At 38.3% G+C, this 24,139-nt stretch overlaps 1 long non-coding RNA gene across 1 annotated transcript; it reads left to right on the top strand.

Annotated features, from left to right (window-relative positions):
* Positions 1-1,703: 1,703 nt before the first annotated feature.
* LOC122640526 lies at positions 1,704-23,117 on the top strand. The gene is made up of 4 exons (XR_006329678.1): positions 1,704-1,980; positions 2,578-2,584; positions 8,581-8,587; positions 23,108-23,117. It is a non-coding gene; the product is annotated as an uncharacterized LOC122640526 (long non-coding RNA).
* Positions 23,118-24,139: the final 1,022 nt, after the last annotated feature.

Genomic DNA, 24,139 nt, shown 5'->3' on the forward strand with positions numbered 1-24,139 from the left:
TTTAAGGGTTAAATACACGTACCCTCTATAATGCACCTAATATTCCTTGTACCCCCCTAAGGTTCTAACAAGTACACGTACTACCCTTGATAATTTCACATACCACCCCTACTTTACCCCCCTAATGCCATTTAAGTCGACACCAAGTGTTAAATGCTAAAAAATGATCAAACTATCCTTTCTTCTATCTTTCTAAAATTTGAAAAGACCTAATTGCCTTGACCTATTTGCTAAAATTTGAAAATATCAAAATACCCTCATCTTCCCCAAATCATTATCTTCTTTTACATACCCAACACCACCACCTTGCCTTATGATTTAAATTATATTTTTTTTGAAGGGTGGGGGGGGGGGGGGTGGTGTGGGGTGTGGGGTTTAATATGATTTTCTGTTCCTATTGTACACTTTTTATGTATGCTTATATTTTATTTGAAAGGGTTCTCTTTTACTTTATCCTATCTAATGCAAATGTTATGGAAAAGGTTTCAAATTTATTTACATTGTTAATTTTTAGGGGTTGGGGATGGAAAAGACTCGCTCGTTTTAAATATTTGTTAAGTGTGTTTCCACAGGAAATATTAGCCAACTTCATTGTGCCACTTGGATGATGATGTGTCTAAGAGATCTGTAGGCATGCATGTCTCCTCTGGACATGGGGTGTGGTCCCACACCCCATGGATGGTGGTTAAATGTGATTGGAGAGGATCTTAATTCGCTTTTAATCGACTAGAAATTTAATATTGTGGTGGTTTAGTCACGTGGCAAAATAGTATTTTTTTAATTTCCAAACTAACCCTAGATCCATGTAACATAACCCTTTTACCCTCTGCAAATCTGCCCCTACCGTGCTCCTTCAACCTCTCATTTTGACATTGTATCAAACTCTTTTGAACACACAAACCCGTCTCTCTCTCTCTCTCTCTTTTACAGAGTTATTACACGAAGAAAATTTTGATTTTAAAAATCAAAACCCTCGTTTTCCTTTTCACAGATTGCTTCCATGTTCCCCAGTAAATCACTTCAGAGTTTAGACAAAAGGGTTTGCTCTGTTTTCGATTAGGAGAACTGGATTTTATTTAATTTCAATCTTGAATGTCAAAAGGGTTTCCTCTGTTTTCTGTTTTTGCCATTAATGGATTTGCTCTGTTTTCACCATTACAGATAAGGAGGTCTTCATACCATGATATGATGTGATCATGGCTAATGAGATTCAGAAGGAATTGGACATTAGTGGTGTTCAGACCTACATTATCAACAGTGCTAGAGTCGTGTACCATAACGAATGCCCCGAGCCCAGGCTAGGCAGAGAGGTAACCAACACTTGTCAGGTCTGCGAACGAAGTCTTCTCGATTCCTTCTGATTCTGTTCTCTGGGTTGTAAGGTAAACATTAAAACACACACAAAAAAAAAAAAAAAAACATAATCCTAATTTAATCTCATTTGACTCCCCTGATGAAATCTTCTACGACATTCTCTCTAAATCATTAATCATTTAATCAAATCGGATTTTACTTATTGATTCCAGATTGTGGGTTGTTCGAAGAACTTCAAGAAGAAGAAACGCCATCAGGGTTTGGCTTTAGATGAAGAAGAATCTTACAGCAGCAGTAGCGATGACAATATGAGAATAAAAAAATTCAGAGCTTCACCCCCTTCGACACTGCCATCAACTGGGTTAAATTACAGAACTGCCATGCGAAGGAAGGGAATCCCTCACAGAGCACCAATGGGAGGAGGTTATTACAGATTATTAGAAATCCTTACTCTTTTAGTTTAATTACCCCTGATATCCCCAAATACGAAGTAAATATCACAATGCTCATGCAACACACGAGCTTTTACAGAGGAGGTTGTGGGAGAACCACAAAATATCTAATGTACAGAACAACAGTAGCAGCAAGGATGTGAAAACGTTAAAAGGGTTCAAAGAATAAGACGTGAAGGAGGCAAGGATGGGAAGAAGATTTGAAGGAGTTCCAGTGTAGCTACTTCCTGCAACTCCTCGGATTTAAACAATTTCAAAGAGAGCTTCAATAAACCATTTAAAAAACACTGTAACCACTCAGAACAGAGGCGGTGGAGGAGGCAACGGCAACAGTGGTGGTGGAGGATGAAGAAAAAGCCTAGCATTGTACTTTTATTTCTGCTCTTTTAGTACAAGGGTAAAATAGTCTTTTTACGAATTAAAATAATACCAGACTAATACCGTCAGCCAGGAGATCTATGTGTAATTGGAGAAAATCGAAAAGAGAAATGTGTAATTAAGGTAAAGTATAGGGGAGGATTGTAATTTTCCCTAAAAAAAATCTATTGAAAACGATGAAAGAGAATTAAGAGAGAGGTTACTACCATAATTCCATGAGAGAGGATATATATTTTATTGGAGATGAAGGAGAGATTTTAGTTCTACCGAAAAAAAAAGGAGAGATTTTAGGAACTGAGAGAGAGAGACGTGAGGGATTTGTTTGAGGGAAATGGTAAGACTCCCAAATAATTGATCTGTAGAGAGAGAGAGAGAGAGAGAGAGAGAGGTTCAGAAGTTGAGTTTAGGAAGGCAGGACTGGATCAAGAGGAAGAGTGAGAGTAAGTTTTGTTCTTTCAGATTTCTGCTTTTACTTGGTTGAATTAATAACTGCCGTAGGTAACAGAAAGCACACCAGATCTGAAACTTACCAGACAAATGTACTCTTCAAGAGCTCTAAATCTACCATTTCTGGACTCCAATAAAAACAAGAAACACAAAACAAACGGTATTATTCAGATATCTGAAGAATAGGTCATCAAATTAGTCAAATTCCATTCAGTGGCTTCAGGAGCTATGTGTGACTGAAGCCACTGGCTATACTCACCCCTCTCATCAATAAATTCCCCCTTTACCAAAAAAAAAAAATAAATTATGAAAAAGGTTCCAAATTTATTTACATTGTTCATCTAGGGGTTGGGGATGGTATAGGCTCTCTCTTTTTAAGTATTTGTCAAGTTTGTTTCAACGGACAATATTAGAATTCATTCTCAAGCATGTTAGTTTGATGGATATCTGAGTTGATGAGATTTTATGACTATGGGATTTTTTTTTTATTTTTTTTCTTTTGTGTGTGTGTGTCTCAGATAGTGATGTGTTACCAGGGATAGTGGGAGTTCCTATGGTCAATGGGAATCGTTTTCATGGCATGATGATTCAAATTTAAGGGAATATTGACTAGTTGGCCTCACTTAGCCATTTATGGTAAGAGAATATTGAACAAGATAAAAGAGAGGGATTTTGAAACCAAATCTAAAATCAAGGATTGGGCGGAGGTGATTGAAGGTTACCTTAAATTATAAACCCAAACGTTTATATAAAATGGGTTGTAATCCCAAGGAAAATATATGGAAAATGAACTGGCCTCACATCTTTTTCACCATAGCCCAAAAACCTAAGTTTAGTTTTTCTTGTCTTTTCTTCTCTCAATCCTTTCTGCCTTGTAGGTACGACATTGCAGGGAATCATGCCCTTCAGTTTATGGGCTTACAAGGATGAGGCACGCAAGACGATAGGTAGTACAACAACCATCACTCTCTCTCTCTCTCTCTCTATTTTGGTTTTAGAAAACTTTCTCCTAGTCTTTTTAAAGCAAGAGACAATTGGGTACTATTATTTAATTGGAAGAGGGTTTTCTAAGCAAGCAACATAAGGGAAATGCGATAAAACAATATCATATGCACGTGCTGGTACATGGAGGTGGAAATTCCACCATTCATGGAGCCGGTGCGATCATTTCCACCCCCAATGTATCTCTTAGGGTGGACACTGCATCCCACGTAAAGAACTCTTCTCTTTAAATTTTATACTGATCTCCATTTAATGGTATTTAGGTAACTTTACTAAAACTTTGAATCAAAGTTTGAGCCACTTTCTTGATCCACATGGGCTAACTCATGTATTGTCAAATGACAAATAGTGAAATATTATAGTTCACGTTTACTAGAAAAAAAAAATAATAATAATATTATAATTCACTACACATAGTGTCACTTAGAAGGAATTTTTTGTTTCTTAAATAATTTATTTAGATGCCAGTATGCCACAGGGAGCATAGAGAGTCAGAGACAAGAATTTTTTTTGTCTTCTTACCTCCAAACCGTCCATAATATTTTTCCCCCCTTGTCTCACCTCATGGAAGGTTTGAAGACAAAGAAAGAATAGAAACACAGATGCGCACGATAGCAAATTCGTCACCGCCCAACTAAACGGTTGGATCAATCCCTTATAATTATATACATCTTAGATTTCGGAAAAAATGTTAAAACATTGTTCTACCAAGTGCTTAATCCAATACATCTCCAGCTTCAATTTTATAATTAATGGAAAAAAAACCAGAACGCTCAATTGATTTATGGTCATAGTTAGCAAAAAGGATGCCTCTTTTTCCATTCGTTTGAGAGGTATACGGTAAAAAAAATATGTTTAAAACGTCAAAAAAATAGACGAGAACGGAGTTTTAAATGGGTTTTAAACACATTTTTACTAATAGTGTTTCCCGATACTTTATTACTTGCATTGTACTTTTAATTAAGGGTATTTTAGGATTAAGTTTCTCTTCACCCTTAGAAAATAGCTAAAAAGATCTTATACAACTGTGGCGGGAGTTGCATAGGTGCAGCACCACTAAACGATAGCAAAAATAGGGGTAAGATAGTCATTTCACAGGTGAGTGGGTCCCAATTGGGCCCCACATGTGAAATGACCACCTCCCCTCTACATTTGGGGTGGTTTTCATGTTGTACCTGTCCAGCTCCAGCCACGGCTACACAAGAGCCAAGTCCTTAGAATATATACCTCTATGCATTTGAATCTGTATCGGTAAATGGAACCTCGATCCTTCTTTCTAATATTATTTAGGGAAGTAGTTTTCTATCCGAGAGTGTGGTCTACGCCAACACTCCCATATGTCTATCTCTTTCCTCCTTAAAAAAGGGGGCAAAGGTGTCTTTTCATGTAGAGAAGAGAGAGATAGGCTCATGGGAGTGCTGGCGAACAGAGATCATTTTCCTTATTATTTATTCTCGTATGTTTGACTAACCCGATGGTTTAGGCGATTGAGCCACCAACGGCCAACTTAAACCGGTCTAAGAGTGAGCCGGGTTTGAGAACATTGATTTGAGAGTTGAGACACGATCCAAAGTAGTTTTCCAAATTCCGAAGGGAAGGATTTAGAGTTTGGTCGGTGCTTACTGACTCTGTAGGTCGGTGTAATACTCGTCAGCCCACACCTACGCACCCACCACACCAAACACCAATAAGCGATCAATGGTTGCCAACTCCGATTTCACTTCCCTTGGTTTTTAACCGTTGGATTTAAGATTGGAATCCCAATCCTTAAAATCATGATGCTCAGAGAAGTGAACACACATCTAATCATGTATACTCGTTCTGCATCTTACAATTCCTTCCATTCTTGTGTTTTCTAATGTACACGACCGACCCCCTAATCCTAATCCATCTTTCTTTCTTTCTTTCTTTCTTTCTTTCTTTCTTTCTCTCTTTCTCTTCTTCTTCTTCTATAAATAAGGTTGGAGGAGTAAGGTAGATAGAACTGTTAATTAATTCTCTCTGCAAATAGACGATTTCGTAGCTCTGCTGTTGTTGTTGTTGTTGATTTGAAGGAAAGAGGGAAAGATGTTGGAGTTGTTCTTGTTGAGTTGTACGGGCGTCGTCGTCTTCCTCCACGGTGCCAATTTCTTCTTCCACGCTATCTTTCAGCATTTCAGCTGTAGATCTCTCAGGTACGTACCTCAAATTTGATATTTTCCCTTCTTTCTTTCTTTGTTTCTTCCTCCTTCACTGATTCAATTTCCAATTTATGTCAAGATGCGATTTTAGAGTTAGGAATGAGAATTGGGAATGGTTTTAACTGTAAATTTAATTGATTTCCACATAGACTGGGATCTTTTTGTGTAGTTTCAGTAATCAGAAAGATCGAACAGAAGATAGATTAGATAGATAGATAGATAGATAGATAGATAGATAGATGATTTTCTAATTTCAGTGTTTGGTTGTTTGATTGCAGTTTCTTGGGATTTGCTGGATGGTAGAGAGAGAGAGAGAAAACAGATATGATGAGATTGATGGCTTGAAGTTAAGAATTTGAGTTATAGCTAGCTAGCTTGTACCGGATTACTGTGAAAATTCACTGGAAACTGAAAAAGGGTTGGGTAGTAGGGGAAGATGGAAAGTGGAAGCAAAGCTTTGTGATAATAAAGTCTTTCCGATGATCTATCGTATTTGTTTAATTACTTTACCTCTAAAATTACGTTAGTATTGCCTATTGCGTGTGGTTTTGAATCATGGTTCAGTTTCAAGTGTCATTATCGTATAACCTGTATCGATACATATCGATTTTGCTTCTTGCCGATCTCGATACCATATCGGAATATGGTATCATGATACCAACAAAGGGTAAAACAGTCAACAATCCTGTTATTTTTTAAGGGAAATTAGGGGCAAATTTATCCCATATGGCCGATCCATGCCGATATTGTATCGGTTTTACAAGTGACCGAAACCGGATCCGATACTGTGCACTAAAAGTCTAAAACCCCATGGGTTTTGTAGAATTACAGACTGTGGGTTGACATGGTTCGATCAAAGAATGGTTGGTGGGGTTGGGTCCTTCAGAGAGGGAGCTACAATGTCAATTTGTGTGGTTATAAGGGCATTACATTACATCAAGAATTCATATTTGATTAAACCACCCCAACCCCCCAAAAAAAGAAAAAAAGAAAAAGTAAAAGATATCGGAATTTTATGGCTGAATTTTTATCCATAAAAAGTAAAAAAGAATTCATATTGATTAAACCACCCCAATCCCCAATCCAGAACTGAATCGAAACGAAATCAGATCGGAATTGATTGGACCATGATTCAAAGAATCAGTCTCTTGGATAGATGGAATTGTTGCGTCGAGAAATCGCTCAGCGGTCCTTCGAGTGTCGTAACCTACAAAAGACCTTGAATGACAAAGGAGAACCGGTGTGATTCTGGCCTAGGACTCTCCGATGACTAAGTTAAATCTCTCTGATCAAATAGATGAGTGAATAGTAGAATTCAAGATCAGTTAAGTTCTCCCTTGATGGGGCTGTGTACCTAGTAGTGCGTGACGGTGTGGAGAGTCCCAGTTGATGTAGTGTGGCCTTTGTAGTGGATAGAGTCCCTGGGCATCAGGGCTCATCCTTGATTGGTTGTCTTCCCACGAGACATGGTGTCCTTGATAGACTTGATATCCTTGATGGATAGACTGTAAATAGATTCTGGGTGTTTGAGTCCGTTGTGGGTACGTTGACTAATAGGCGGTGGCCTAGAGTCTTGGAGATAGTGTACGTCTTGCAATTGGAGGCAGGGTCTAGAGTCCGTTGTGTCTGTCCATGTGCATAAGGTCTGCGCCAAAAGAGGGGGGTTCGCCCAAATGGGGGGTGTTTACCCTACCTTGCCTAGTCCTGCCACGTGACGATCTCCAGTTGGTTAGCTTTGTTTGGGGTTCATCAGGAATCATCCGGATTGGATCCATATTAGTCGAGTGCAATCCCGATTCTGATCCTCTGGTATTACTTAAGGGTTAAAAGATAATAAATCAATTGTTATTGAAAAAAACAAGGGCAAATCTGTCTGAGTCAACCTGATCCAAGACGAATTGGATCAATATCTGTCGAGACCAATTCCGATTCCCTATTACTAAAAAACCTTGGACTGGATACAATTATTCAGAATTATAGTCTGGTCCCCTAGGCTGCAAAGTGTAGTAAAACCAAGACCACTTCAAATGGACAAAGTTTTCCTCTATCCATAGAGAATGATGGTTCCCCCAGCATCTTAGGATTCACAAATCACTCCTAGGGTTTTTGTATGTTTCAAAATACTCTCCCGATACCCATTTCCACCCCCCTCGTGAATGGGATCGGTGGAGGAAAACTTTGTCTTTTCTTAATTGTGTAGGTGATTCATCCAAGAAGCTATAGGTGGTTTACCAAAAAAAAATAATAATAATAATGGATAGTTGATTTATTAGTTAACAAACGAATGGGCACCATGCTCTCATTACCAATATGACGAATATACGAACATGATAATTGGCTTTGATTAAGGGTGAGTCATGTTTTTTCGAAAATTTTAAATGGTAAAAAGAATTATGTACGGGAGTATGGTCTACATTAGTACTCCCATGAGTTTCTCTCGTCTTTTCATATAAAAAGATATCTTTGCCTCTTTATTTTAAGAAGGAGAGAGATACACACATGGAAGTGTTGGTGTAGACCATACTTTCAGACAGAAAACTTGCTTACGTTTTTAAATATTCTCCTCCAAGAAATCTTGTTTTGCTGGCGACCGTAAGGGTTTTATAACTTGGCCCAGAAACGAGCTTCAGATAAGAGGATATGGCAGTGGGGGGGGGGGTTACACGTTGCAAGGTTAAAGTAGAGAGAGTTGTAGCGATCCATCAAGAAGTGTCCCTAAGCTCTAATCTAATTGGCCTGACAAAGAGAACTCAAGATTGTCCAAACCTTTGAAGGAGAAGTAAGGTTTTAGGGTTTTAGTTTTCAAGTTATTTTGTCTATGAGCCTGTTCTCTGGGTAAGGAGAATGGGAAGAAGATGATTTGAAAAGTTCAATGGTGGTTCAATCATTGTTGCTCCAATTATCAGTTTTGATCGAGCTCGACTGGTTATTAATGACTCGGATATGAAAACTGAGTTTTGTGCGACTCGGTACAACTCGGACTGAGTCTTGTATTTTTTAATCGTGGCCGAGTCTACATGACTCTTGAGATGATTAATGAAGAATTTTACTTAGAAGAAACTATTAAAAATAATGAAAGAGAGAGCCCGTAGAGGATTGATAGAGACACTATTACCGTAAGAGGATAGATATTTTAAGGGAGGGGAAGGAGAGGTAAGATAAGTTTGAGTTCCTACTTATTTTCAATAAAGAAAGGGTAATTTACACATACCACCCCGAGGTTTGACGAAAGTATAGTTTTACCCCAGTTTTGGATAATTACGCATACCCCTTGAGGTTTACAAAGCGTTAACACTTGCAAGGTTAAAGTAGAGAGAGTTGTAGCGATCCATCAAGAAGTGTCCCTAAGCTCTAATCTAATTGGCCTCGACAAAGAGAACTCAAGATTGTCCAAACCTTTGAAGGAGAAGTAAGGTTTTAGGGTTTTATTTTCAAGTTATTTTGTCTATGAGGTCCTCCTGAAACATTAACACTTACACCCATTCTGTCAGTTTATGACTAACAGTGTTAAACTCAAGGGGTGAAGTTACAAAAATGCCCCTTAAAAAAAAAAAAAAAACCTACAACTTATCTTCCCCAAATCGTTTAGGGTTTGAAAAAAAGAGAAGGACAACATCCTAGATTGCCAGAGATTGAGTGTTTTCCTGATCGTTGCAGCCTACTTTTCCATCCCCATGGAACTCCTTTACTTCGTTAGCTGCTCCAACGTCCCCTTCAAATGGGTACTCTTTCAGTTCATCGCCTTCATTGTCCTCTGTGGGCTGACCCATTTGCTCAATGGCTGGACTTATGCTCCACACTCATTCCAGCTGATGCTGGCCCCCACCATAACCAAATTTCTCACTATTGTGGTCTTCTGTGCCGCTGCCATAACCCTTGTAACGCTTATTCCTCTGCTCCTCAAAGTAAAGGTCAGAGAGCTATTCTTAAAGGAGAAGGCTTGGGAGCTCGAGAGAGAGGTTGGAAGCAGCTTGAGAAATGAGATCTTTCCGGCTACATCCTATGGTGAAGGAAGCGGCTTGCCTTGCCAAGAGTCTCTGTGTTTGTAAAGGTCTTGATTTCCGCATTGAGGTTGAGAACTCGGTGCCTGACTGGGTTCTGGGTGATGAAGGAAGAATAGTTCAGGTGATTCTGCATATGTTTGGGAATCTTTTGGGTGGGTGTCATGGAGGAAAGTCTATACTCTTCCCTTTCAAAGATTGGAAATGCAAGACACGGACACTTCTACACCAAATTTACCCATCCCCGTACCCATTGAAATTCAACAATTAATCCAGGGAAGGCGTTCATGGTTTGTAGAAAAAAAAAAATAAAAAAAAAAAGAGGAGAAAAATGAAAAGGAAACCAATAACCAATTCGGATTGAACTATAAACCAAAGAAGTTCATCAATGAAGACAAGAATGACAAAGGGGGAATGAGAATTTTTTAAAAACTTACAGGTGTCTAAGCTCTAAGAAATCCACCGCATAAGAATGAATTCACGTTTATCTTCTGCAGAATCTGCTCCTGCTCATCAGCCATGGAGGCGGTGAGAGAAGCTTAGGGTTTCCAAGAGCTAGTAATAAAGACAGAGACGTGAAAAACTAAATAGAGAAGGAGAACAGGGAAGAGAAGAGGAGAGAAGAACCAGCAACTGATATTTTGTTGGTTTTAAATGAAGTTTTAAAACAAATTAAGATTCAAAATAGATTTAAATACAAAATAAGTTTTATTAATATTAATGTCTGTATTTACTTATCACTTCAGTTGATTTAAGAGACACTTATGTCTCTTCATGATAATTTTTAGGTTTTTATGTAGCCTTCCCTTGAAGCTCCTAAAGAAAAGAGAAACTCTATTCAGTTATTGGACTCTTGAATTCTCCTCTTAATTCCTCCTTCCCATTGCATCTTCTTTCGTATATAAATAGAGGAGGGCTTAGACTCTTTGTATATCAATCAATCAAGTAATCAAGTCTTCTTTAGAAGTGCATGTGTTCTTCATGCATTCTCTTAGTTTCTTTTGAGCTTTTGAAAAGGTCCTTTGTGTGAGTTCTTTTAAGTTTGAGCATAACCCTGTAATACTCGAAGGAGTCTAGTAGTCGAGTGCACGATTACTAGGGGAGCTGGAGGGCTGTTTAATCTTGGAGGCCGATTCGCAATACTCCCAGTTGCACCATTGGGGGCTTCTATGATCTTAAGGACAGTGGTAAGTGACACGACTCAGCCCGTCATTTTTTTTTTTTAACAATTTCTATTACAGGTTTACAGAAAAATCAGTGCAAGAGATAATTTGAAAGCTCTCTTACCATCAAGGCAACAAATTAGATTTGATCTCTCAATATTCTGACAATAATTTCCAACATCTTCCCCTTTTTCAAATCCTAAACGATTTGGGGAAGATGAGTTTCTAGGTTTTTTTTTTTTCTTGAAGGGGCATTTTTGCAACTTTATCCCTTGATTTTAACATTGTTAGTCATAAACTGACGGAATGGATGTAAGTGTTAAAGTTTGTAAACCTCAGGGGGGTACGCAGAATTATCCAAAATTAGAAGAGTAAAACTATACTTTCGTCAAACCTCAGGGATGGTATGTGTAAATTATCTACAAAGAAAAATGCAAAACTTATGAAGTAGGGGAGAGAGAAGTCTGATTTTTTTTTTGGGGGGGTTAAAGAGAGAAAGAGAAGTCCACGACGATGTTTAGCCTTCTGTAGACCACGACTGCTCCAGCACAAGAGGAAATTAAGGGCACAATTTCATCCTTACATTTGGTGGAATGCCTTGGAGAGTTGTTAGTGGTTAAAAGATGTTTTGTCTCAACTGATATGGTCAAGATATTCAAGTTAGATCGAAAGGGTATAACAACATTGCAAGATTTGAATCAGAATATTCGCATTCCTTTTTGTCTCTGCCCATCTGGTTCAAACCAATTTCTTTGTAGAAAGGGAGAGAGAATATGATTTTCAGTTCCTATATATTGAGTACTTTTTATGTTTATTTGTTATTTGAAATCGTTCTCTTTTATTTTATCCTATCTAATCCAAATGTTATGGAACGGGTTCCAAATTTATGCATTGTTCATATAGGGGTTGGGGATGGAAGAGACTCTCTCTTTTAAGTATTAATTTGTTAAGTTTGTTCCAACGGAAAATTTTAGAACTCATTCTCACGGGTTAAGCTTATCAAAGTAACTCATCTTTATTGCGCCACTTGAATGATGATGTGCCAAAGAGATCTACAAGCATGCAAATGTGTCTCCTTTGGTAAATCAAGTACTGCAGTTTAATATTCCTCCACCGTATGTCATAAAACCACCACAAAACCCATATAACCACCGTTTTTAATCCGGTAGAAATCCGTCGTCTAATCAATTGCCATATTTGGATTGTGGCGGTTTAGTTGTCTGTAGGTTCTCTTTAGAGACAGAAACCGCGCCATTGGATAACCTAATATGGCGCTGCTATAGTATATCTTATTTACCGACGGTTAATTGAAACCACTGGTAGAATATTAAGGTTTATGTATGTAGTTGTTTTCGCCTTGATAATAGAGATCTTATCTAGTGTGGTTAAAAAATAATTGTCAGAAATTTAATTATTTTCATTTTATTATTGAAACTATTTTTAGTCGCATTTTATATAAACTATTGATAAAGTTTCAAGCAATGTAATTTGCTAGTGGATCCTAGATTCCAACACTATGGAGAGGATCGGAGGAAGAGACCCCAGTGCATGTCCTCTTAAACTGTTCCTTTGTAAAGGTGGTTTCATTTGGAAGCCCTTTGGCCCACCAAGTGCAATCTAATGGTAATGCTACTATTCAATCTTGGATTCAAAATTAGGATTTTTCATCCATCTTAGGAAAAAATGTTGGGTTTGGTGACTTTTATATAGACAGTTGAAGTTTTGGTTCAATGGTCTAGATGGGCTAATGGTGAAGATAGAGAATTTATTGGTGTTGGGTCATGTTGGTTCCAAGTCTATGTGTGCAAGTGTCATAAGAGTTGGCAAACACTTTTCTTATGTATGAAGTAATGTTATCTCTATTATGAGAAGAAGAAAGAGAGTGAGTGAATTTTTTCAAGGTTGAGTCTTTCAAGAGAGTAGAGGAGGTGGAGCCTTTCAAGTAGTAGAGTTTTCCTAGGAAATGGAGTCTTCAACAAGATTGGATATTCCAAAGGAGTGGAAAGTGGTTGGTGGTTGAAGACATTACGCAAGGTGGAGTCTTTAAGGAGACACCTTTGAAGAAGTGTGCAGTGGATTATCTCTAAGGAGAGAGAAAGTAAAATCTTACCCAACAAGGTAGAGGAGGAGAGAGTCAGTGGCTTTTCTCTAAGGAGAAAGAAAACAACAAAGTAGAGAAGAAGTCCTATAACAGGATAGAGGTGTCTACCAAAGAGAACAGAGATGTGAGGATCCAATTGAGAGTCCAAGAGGTACAATGTGGGGTACAACATGTGTACAAGTACAAATAGAGGAACCAAAGTGAAGATGTAGATTGAATGAGAGATGAGAGAAGGGGTGTAAATGCATGGGTGCTTGGGTTTGGTTATCAAATCGCATGGGTTGTACTATTTTCTTTTCTCTTGATCCATAATGAAAGTGGGATCCCACTCTGTGGACGAAGGCGATTTTGCCAAACCATATAAATCTCTTGCCTCTTCTTTTGTGCACACAATGTTCGTGCTTTGTTCACATTGCAAAGAGAAAGTTGAAAATTTTGTTTTTCCAATCCCAACAAAAAACAGAGCAAAGAGTGTCTTAGCTTATTTAGCTTTCTTTCTTGGTACCTTTAAAGGGCTCAAAACGACCTCCTTTTCTCTAATAGGGTTTGGAAGCCAATTGATGTGATTATTGCCACTCAAAAGGCCCAAGGCGAGTTGTTACAAGTGTAGACACCTCATTTTGTCATCGCCTTGGAAGCTTTTCGAGACGATGATGAACATTTTTCAAGGTGTAGAGCCGATGTATCTGTAGATGTAACGTAAGTGTGTACTTTTCTAATTCTTTCATAGACCGTTCACCCAAAATACCTCTAAAGGAGAACCGCACAGACCTTCACCGGAGCCAAAACGAGAACCCCTAGACATTGCAAACCACCCTCGAAAGGGCTAGCCCCGACCCAGTCCTCTTTGGAACCAGCCTGGCCTAGCACAGAATCGGTCCAAATGGCCAAAAACCCATTATCCACACTCAAACATGGGGTCGACACTCAAAGACCCCGAGTCAATATCGACCTTACCTTCCACCAAAATCGACCTTCCCCCTGTGAATGTCAAACAGAGCCTTTTGAATGACTATCCTCCTTCAACATTCAGACATTTTTTTACCAACACTGAAATATACCCACATCGATGTCGACATCTGTTCATCGACATCAGCTCGATGTCGACTCGATCCCACATCAATGTTAATCCTATGCAAATTCAAGACACCCAAACTTGTCGTGTTTAGCTCCAATTTCACTTCCTTTCGTGAATAAACTTAACTTTGGTAACTTGGATCCATATTTTAGCTCTCTGAGGCCCTAAAAAATCCTAATTTTGGCAACAAAACTCTTTTTGACACCCATTGGCCATAATTTTGACCAAACATTCACTGTCAATACAATAAACAGTTCTTTCAATGCTTCACCAATAATCTTTACACGAATTTGGGATTATACATACCCCTCTACAACTATAAATACAGTTATCTCTCAAGTTGAAAAAGGTCCCCTGGCCCTTTGGCTTTGCTATTCAATTGGTCTTTGGTCCTTGCTTGGTCCTTAGCCTCTTGCTCAATTGCCTTTGCCTCTCGAATTTATTACTTGGTTTTTAGACTTCATGCTTCTAGTTTGTAGCTTAGAGTAATCAACACTTGGTGATTTCAGTGCTTGGAGACACAGTGTTGTCTGAAGAGAGACAAGAAAATGCACTAATATCGACGATACTATCACTACACATCAACTCTTGAGTCACAAAAGGAAGCCTCTACCTATTCTAATTAGAATTTCTTCTAATTAGATAAGAACATATTTTTTCTACATATTTTTTGTCAAATTTATCGTTTTCCCTTTAATACTTGTTTTGCATCTCTTAGAGACATGTGATTTCATATCTTTAGATGGTGATCAAATGCACTATTTTTGTTTTTTGCTTTTTTCTCTCAATGTATGATCCTCATCCCCCATTGACTAAATCGTGGTATATTTATCATACATATCTCACATTGCTTCTTATTTTCTAGATTGTAACTTTTATTTTATTCCTTAAGCAGTTTAGACGAATAGTCTAGAATCTTCTATTGCGCGTAGTAGAAAAATCTCTTACCAAAAAAAAAAAAATAGTAGGAAAATCACATTCGTTTGAGCCTTTTAGCCCAACGGATTGGTCGATTGACCCATCAACAGCCAACTTAAACCGGTCTAGGAGTGAGCCGGGTTTGAGAACATTGTCTTGGACTTGAGACTCCTAGAGAAGTTCCAAAGTAGATTTCCGAATTCCGAAAGGAAGGATTTAGAGTTTGGTCCGTACACCGATACTCGTCAGTCCACAGTCACCCACCTACCACACCAGATATCAATCAGCGATCAAAGGTTCTCAACTCCAATTTCACTTTCCTTTGTTTATAATCGTTGGATTTAATATCAGAAGCATCCCAATTCGATGAGACTTAACAGGATTCCAATCCTTAAAATCTAGAAGTTCAGAGAAGTGAACACACATCTATACTCGTCCACATCTTGCAATTCCTTCCGTTATTGTGTTTCCGAATGTTACGACTCCCGAGTTCCGCCCAGAGGCTTATTTCGTCTTTTCATTGTCTGTTATCGAAAGAAGTGACCGTAGTGTCGTAAGTACAGGAACCCCTAATCCTAATCTATTTTGTTCTCTTCTTTCTTCTTCTTCTAAAAATAAGGTTGGTGGAGTAAGGTAGGTATAGACCTGTTAATTAACAATTCTTTCTGCAAATAGACGATTTCGTTAGTTTCTGTTATTGATTCGAAGGAACGAAAGATGTTGGAGTTGATCTTGTTGAGTTCTACGGCCGCCGTCGTCTTCATCCACGGTGCTAATTTCTTCTTCCACGCTATTTTTCGGCATATGAGTTATAGATCTCTCAGGTACGAACCTCAAATTTGAAATTTTCCCTTCTTTCTTTGTTTCTTCCTCCTTCACTGATTCAATTTGCAATTTATACCTGCGATTAAAATTTTCACTTTCATTCTGTCTCTGTTTCAGTCTCCCACTAGTTCAAAGATGAAATTTTAGGTTAGGATTGAGAATTGGGCACGGTTTTGACTGTAATTTAATTGATTTCCACTTAGAATGTGATTTTTTCTGTAGTTTCAGTAATCAGAAAGATCAAACAGAAGATAGATAGATAAATGATGATTTTCTAATGTCAGTGTTTGGTTGTTTCGTTGCAGTTTCTTGGGATTTGCTGGATGGTATTAGAGAGTGAGACAGATATGATGATGACGACGATGGCTTGAAGTTGAGAATTTGAGAATTTGAGATGGCTTGCTTTTGCACTGGCCGTCACGTTTTTTTCATATTACTGTTAAAATTCATTAGAAACTGAAAGGGGTAGGGGAAGAGGGAAGATGGAAGGTGGAAGCAAAGCTTTGTGATAATAATGTCTTTCTGATTATATATCGTATTAGTTTAATTAATTAACCTCTAAAATTACGTTAGTATTGAGTGTGGTTTTGTCATGGTTTGAGGTATCGTTGTCATCTTGGTTTTAGTGTATGGTATCGGAACGGGTATCGGTAATGCATAAAATCGATACAATACTGATACGGTAACGGCCTGGATCGGCTGTATCAGACAAAATTATCCTTGAATTTTCTTAAAAAATTATTTTCCTGACCATTTCACCCCTTGTCCGTACCATGCTATTGATACGGTATCGATATGGTATTGGTATCGGTGACTAGCAAAACCAATATGTATCGTCCGATATGGGCGGTATGATACTGATACTTAGAACAATAGTTGTCATATTATATCATATCGCTGGTATCGATTTTGCTAGTTGCCAATTTTGATATCGTGTCAATATTGTATTGGTGGCATGGTACTTAAACAAAGGGTAAAATAATAAAAAAAATCAAAGGTAAACTAGTCCAATACGATCAATCTATACCAATATCGTATCGGTTTTGCTAGAGATTGATATTCAATCCGATACCTTGCACTAAAACCATGGGTTTTGTAGTGTCAAAGACTCTGGGTTGAGATGGTTCGATCAAAGAAAAGAATGGTTGGTGGTGTTGGGTCCTTGGGGGAGTTGCAATGTCAATTTGTGTGGTTTTAACTTGGGCCATTTTTATTAAAAAAAAAAAAACTTATAAGGGTCATTATTACATTAGATACAGAATTCATATATATTGATTAAACCACCCCAACTCCCCCAAAAAAAATATTGTAAAAGTGAAAATTGGAATTTTATGGCTGAATTCATCCATGTAATGTAATGAACTCAATATTCATGCCAACAATCATGGATTGAGGTATCGGTATCAATTTTTACCAAAAAAAAGGTATCAGTATCAATCGATCAGATCATATCGATATTGGTCAAGACTGATACCAATACCTATGCGATCTTGACTCGGGTATTGGTATCTGATCAAAGGGTAAAATTATCATAAAACAATTTCAATGAAAAGTAGGTGGTAAAATTAACCGATTGCTTGCCTACATTACTTCGGTGCTCACTTCAATGTCTATTTGCTTGAGTGTAGTTTCACAAGAACGAGAGAACCTGTTTTGAAATCAAACAATGGGGGGAAGTGCATTTATGAGACATTATATCACCTCTTTACATGAACAGTGATATGTGAAGGGATGTCCGATTACAGAAACATCCAGATGATAAGGGCAAAAAATAATCAATTTTTATTTAAAAATAAGCGCAAATCTGTCTGATCCAACCTGATTTACGATGATCCAGATGGATCCATATCGACCAAGATTCCAATCCCCCCGATTACTAAAACCTTGGACTGTACACAGATTCAGAAACCGATTTGTTGTTTTAAAACCAGCTGTATAGTCTAGGAAACCCCTTAGTATGGATGTAAATGAATAGTCAAAATCTGTTTCCGTATCCGTGTCCGTATCCATTTAGCATTATCCGAATCTGTCCAAAAGCTAAACAGATACGGATACGGATAGGCTATAGCTAACCGAAAATCTATATTTACGTGTAAACAGATAAAATATTCAATCCGTATCCGTGTTTGTATCCGTTTAGCACTATCGGAATCCGTCCGAAAGCTAATTGGATGCGGATGCAGATATAGCACTATCCAAGCCGAATCCAATCCGTTAACATCCCTACCCCTTAGGCTGCACAGTGTAGAAAACCAAGACCACTTCAAAGTGCACAATTGAAGGTTAAAAGAGTATATTCTTGCTTGTACAACTTGCATGAATAACATTTTTTGGGGGGTTTCCTTGGGGGGTATTTCTTAATAGATCGAGTTTCCCTCCACCCACGGTGAATGGGATCTCATTCACCGTGGGGCAGGTGAGAGCGGGAAAGAGTATCAGGAAGGTATTTTGGAACATACTAAAACCTTAGGAGGTGTTTGTGAACCTTGGATGGTGGGTGAACCGTCCTCTGTGAGTGTAGGAAAACTTGATCATTTTCTTAATTATATAGATGAGTCATCTAGTTGGGATACGGCTGAGTTGTTGTTGAGTCATCCAAGAAGCTACATTATAAGTTGGGAAAATGTTCTTAATTATGTGGGGACGCAGGCTGCGAGCAGACACATGGGAGTGGGCGAAATGATTGCTCCACCCCTGAATGGCAGAAATACCGTCACCATGTGCCTTGGCGCAGCGTGCGCTGTAGAGAACACCGACTCTAATTAGATATATCCAAAATGAATAGGTGGTTTACCGAAAAAATAAATTAATGGATAGGTGATTTATTAGCTAACAAACAAATGGGTATCATGGTTTCATTATTAATATATGACTAATAAATTATACAAACATGATAATTGGCTTTGATTATTGGAATGAGATTCTATGCCCAACCAAGTCTCATGCTAATAATTAATTTATTATGGAGATAAAAAAAAAATTGATATTTGAAAGGAAAAATGGTTTTGGTGTGGGAGTGTAGCCCATACACCCAGACACGTGTGAAATGATCATCTCGTTCCCATGAAAATCTCGATCCCCATGAAAGTAAAAAATATCCTATATTGTCGCATGCACTCCTTTTGGCTCCCGCATGGCTGCATGCACGTAGGAGCCATGCTCCAACACAGAGAACTATTCCCCTTATTTATTTTCTTAAAGGGAGCAAGCTATGACTGGGAGAGCCACCTGCGAGGCTGTGACCAATGATTTTTTTTTTTTTTTTCCTTTTCTCCTTTTGATAAGCAAACTACCATGAACTTAATCCACTTGTGCTTAGAAAATATATATGGTCAAACATTATGACTACATGAATATTTCTCTCTCCCCCCCCCCCCCCTCTCCACGGCCCCCCTCAAAAAAACAAAACAAATCAAAACAAAACAAAAATCTCTCTCTTTTCTCCCCCATCCTTCTTGTACAGGAGATCATCAAATTTTTAAGGGAAAAGGCTCTCTAAGCCTAAGGCATAAACTGTGCCTCCTCATATCTTATTTTAAATTATTTTTTCTCCCTTAAGAATAAATGAATAAATAATGTTTAAGTGAAAGAATGGAGAGTACCCTACCTAATCAAAAAATGAGATGAACCTATATATAAACATGAAATGTAAGACACAAACATCGTGAGTCATGAGCTTCTACCAGTCCAAGAAGAGAAGACTTGGGCTATCTTTGATATTTATATTTTTTTTAATGATTTATTTATAAAAAATTATTAATGAAAATTATTTTCGAACTAAAAATAAAAATCATTTGATAACTACTAGGCATAATAGATTATAGAATGAGACAAAGGTTTGGTATGTGCCTATGTACAAAATAATTTTATACTTTGAAACTTTTATTATGGTTTTGTGACACAATCAAAATTAGTAAGCTCCTGTCACTTGCTACTGATCATTTGTACCGACACTTGTAGGTGAGGCCCTACCAATTATATTGGGAATAAAGATTGCTCTCCATACTGTATTAAGACTAAGTTATATTCCACTCAAACCACTAAGTCTTGCACTTCACTTCATATTTATAGGTCTAAAAATGTATTTGTCCACTCTATTTGAAAATGGCCATTGAATTACTCTCATAAAGGACTTTACTTTGGAGGAACTTTGTGTTCCACAGAATCTTCCAAACATCTTTTGGAATAGAGGATGCCTTAACTGCCAATCTAGATGATGGAGGGGACATTCCAACTCCCAATTTGTAAGCTGATCTAACAAAGGAAGCCCCTTTTGGGGTAGGACCCCATACAAGCTGGTTAGGAGAGCCGGTGGTACTAAATCTAGAGAATTCTTTCCACTTCCATATGTAAAAAGAACCTCCTCAACTAAACCAAGACCCAAGAAGCATTTGGTCCAATCAACTCCGAGACCTAAACAATAGAGCAATTCAGATTTCTCGGTAAAAGGAGCTTGTAGGCCTCAAGTTCAGGAATCCAAGGGTCCTCCCAAATCTAGATAGACAAGTCATTGCGAACCACCCACAACAAGCCCTCTTTAAGAAGATCCTGCCCCTTCAAAATACCTCTCCACACCCATGAAGGCTTGTCCCCCACCATTCTATTCAAGAAATCACCATTCAAAAATAGATACTAGCAAAGAGCTTAGCCCACAGGGATTCCTTATTTGAGTAGGTTCCAACCCAGTTTTGCAAGTAGAACAAGATTTTGGATATTTAGGTCTTTGAAATCTAACCCACCATCCAACTTAGGCATGCATAGGCAATCCTACCCTACCCAGTGAATCTTCCTTTCATCTTTCTTCTAGCCCACAATAATCTTCCCTCAACTTTGTGATATCATAAAGAAGGCTGTTAGGGAGCTTAAAGTGGTACATAGGGTAGAGGGGGTGGCCACCGCCACAGACTTTATAAAAACATCTCTCCCATCAGTGAAAGAAATTTCTCTTTCCACCCAATAATCTTACTTATGTTTCTATCATTGATACTTTGAAATGCAACCTTCTTGCTCCTCCCAATCTCAGTTGGCAAGCCCAAATATTGGTCTGGGTGCACAAGACCATCAACCCCACCTATTCTAGCAAGTCTCCTCCTGAGTCTGGCTGACGTATTAGGGCTAAAAGTAGATGAAGATTTTAGACCACTTACAGCTTGACTTGAAGCATCACAATAAAGAGTTAATGCAACTCTAAGGCCTTTGAGAGAGCTATGGTTTGCCTAAAGGAACACTAGACAGTCATCAGCGAAAAAAGAGTGGGTGATTTGTGGGCTTCGCCTTCTAATGTGTATCCCCTAGAGGACCCCTCTTGCCACTGCACCAGTGATTAGGGATGTAAAACACTTTGTGCACAAGATAAAAAAGGCTTGGGGATAGGGGATCACCTTGTCTGAGGCCCCTGGAAGACAATACAAGACCTTTCTCCACTCCATTTACAAGAAAAGAATATAAGACAGGACTCACACACTAGATCAGTAGATTAACCCAATTCTTGCATAGCCTAAGCTTAATAAGGACACCAAAAAGAAAACTCCATTCAATTATGTCATAGCCCTTCCTCATGTCAAGTTTGATAGCAGCCAAATACTCCTTTCCCCTCTTTTTATTTCTGATGTGATGAAAGGTTTCATGGGCCATCATGCTATTCTCCGAAATGCTCCTTCCTTCCATAAATGTTGTCTGCTCGGGGGCCACAATACAATCCAGATACTTCTTCAACCTCTTGAGTAGGACATTGGCAAAAATACGGCAAATTACATTGCACAAGCTAATGAGCCTAAACTGATCCACACTTTATGTAGCCTTCACCTTTGGGATGAAAAGGAGATGAATGTGGTTGATGTCTCTAAGGAGGTACTCAGTCTCGAAAAAATCCTGCATTGCTACACAAATATCAAGACCAATCGTTGACCAGTACGATTGGAAGAACATTGGTGATAGACCATTCGGACCCGGAGCTTTCAAGGATTTCAAACTGAATGTCGCCCTTCTCGCCTCCTCATTTTGTAATAGGGAAGGCTTATCCCTTCTAAGAGATGAAAATCTCTCTTTGAAACAACAACTTGGCCTTATCCCAACTAAATTGGGTTGGCTACAAGAATTCTAGAAGGAGAAATATTAAAATTAAAAGTAAAGAAAATGAACATAACAATATCAACTACAAAACAATCTTATACAAACGACTTGGAGTCAGCTACACGGATCCTTACCCTCCAATCAACTATATTCGATGTCATACTTGAAACAAGATCTAAACTATGCATGTCTTTCCCCAACACTTCTCCTAGGGTCAATTTGGCCCTACTCCTAGCTCTTTTAGAGCCTTCAATCTGAATCAAGTCACTCCTCTGAACTGGAGCATCCGAAGGTCTCCTTTGAACATGACCATGCCACCTTAGATGATTTTCTCGTAACTTATCTTAAATAGGGGCTACTCCTAGACCAACTATAATATGATAATTCCTTATTTTATCATTCCTAGTTTTGCCACTCATCCATCTCAACATCCTCATCTCTGCTATGCTTAGTTTATCTATATGACACTTCTTAATTGGCCAACATTCTGTATCATATATTATAGTTGGTTTTAAGGTTGTTGTAATAATTAAAAGTATTCAAGAGATTCAATTGATTGCTTTAATATTGTAGTTGTTGTATCTTAGAATTTGTTTTACAAGATGCAATCAATGGTAATTTCTTCTTCTTCTTCTTCTTTTTTTTTTTTTGGGGGGGGGGGGGGGGCGAGTATGGAATTGAGATTTTCTGTATGTCACTTATGAGGTATCCATAGAAAAATCTCATTCCTATTTTAGATATATAAATTGGTTGGTTCATCATTTTATTTTTTTATGGGAATATTAGTTTGATAGGAGACATCACACCTATCTCATTGGTTAAGTTTTATTGCTTAACAACTAGGGGAAGTGTCTTGAGATTGAGTTTAAAGAGAACGAATAACAAACTCTATTATCTTTTTTAACTCTAAGTTGTGTAGATTTGTCAAACTCTCTTTCCATCAGTAAATTTTTAAGCATTTGGTCTGTTTTAAGGATGTGTACTTTAAAATTTACGCCTTTTGACAATAGTTCATATTTAGGTTTTGTGAGTTCGTGAATGGTTGTGCACCATGCACAACTGTGCACACAACCTTTTGCTTATATATAGTTTTTGAAGTTGTACCTTAGTGCAACTCTATGCAGGGACTTGCACACACATAACTTAGTAAATTACATTCATCTATCGTCTTCCTAGGGTATAAAATTGCATTACAATACTCAAAAAGATCTCTGGAAAGGAAGACAACCAAAAACCCTACCTAGGGTAATTGATAGCCCATTTGGAAATAGGGTGGGCAATGATATCGGCCAACCTACTAACATGTCAAAAACAACAAAAGGAAAGTTCAGTCTTCAACCATAGGATATCTTGACTATGGTGGCAATTTCCCGTGGAGCTAGCATGGAGGTAGATAAAAGGTACCCAACAAGGACTTGGCAGTCCGAACAAATCGAAACTTGAGATTCCTACCGTCTTTTGAGAACAAAGGGCCAGTCTAACAACCAACACTTCACTTATTACAACTGGCATCATTACATGATGGTCAGTAGTAATTAGTTGAAGGTCCCCCAATTGGTCCAAGACAGCATGAGCAATCCCTATAGCTTTTGGACGAGCAGAGACTGCCACATTCTTATAGATAGAAAAAAATCCCCCTAAGAGGTGATCCCTCATTCTGATGGAAAGGCATCTGACTAGAAGAAGATCCAAGGATCAAGGATAGCACCGCATCAACATTTTTGATAACACCACCTAACCATTCTCCAAAGGGGGGGGGGAATAGATGTTTTGAACACTAGTATTTCTTAACTTCAAAATTACCCAAACGATGATGGAGTGTGAAATAAAAACCTTTTGAAGCTGCTGGGATTCTGCCACACTTTAAAATCCAAGCACAGAAAGGTAAGCTCTAGTTTGCAGCCGATCTCATAGACATCGGGGAGGCCAACCAAGCTTTTTGTGTCAAAAGGCAATAGAGGAGAGCATGTTGCACCATTTTCAGAGCCTGATCACACCCTGGGCAAGTGTCATCAACCACTATGTGCTTTTGCTTTTGGTTTACTAACACTCTAATAACACCTAAGCAAGCTGACACTGTGACGGGTATCCTACGAGGCTGCGACTCTATTCTTTTGTTTCTTCTTCTTCTGATGTCTTGTTACTTTTGTTCGCTCTCTTCTTTTTCTTCTCTCTTCTTCTCTTGTTCTCCCTTCTCTCTCTCTCTCT

This window comes from Telopea speciosissima, chromosome 9 (assembly GCF_018873765.1).
Source record: "Telopea speciosissima isolate NSW1024214 ecotype Mountain lineage chromosome 9, Tspe_v1, whole genome shotgun sequence".
In the NCBI taxonomy this organism is placed as follows: Eukaryota; Viridiplantae; Streptophyta; class Magnoliopsida; order Proteales; family Proteaceae; genus Telopea; species Telopea speciosissima.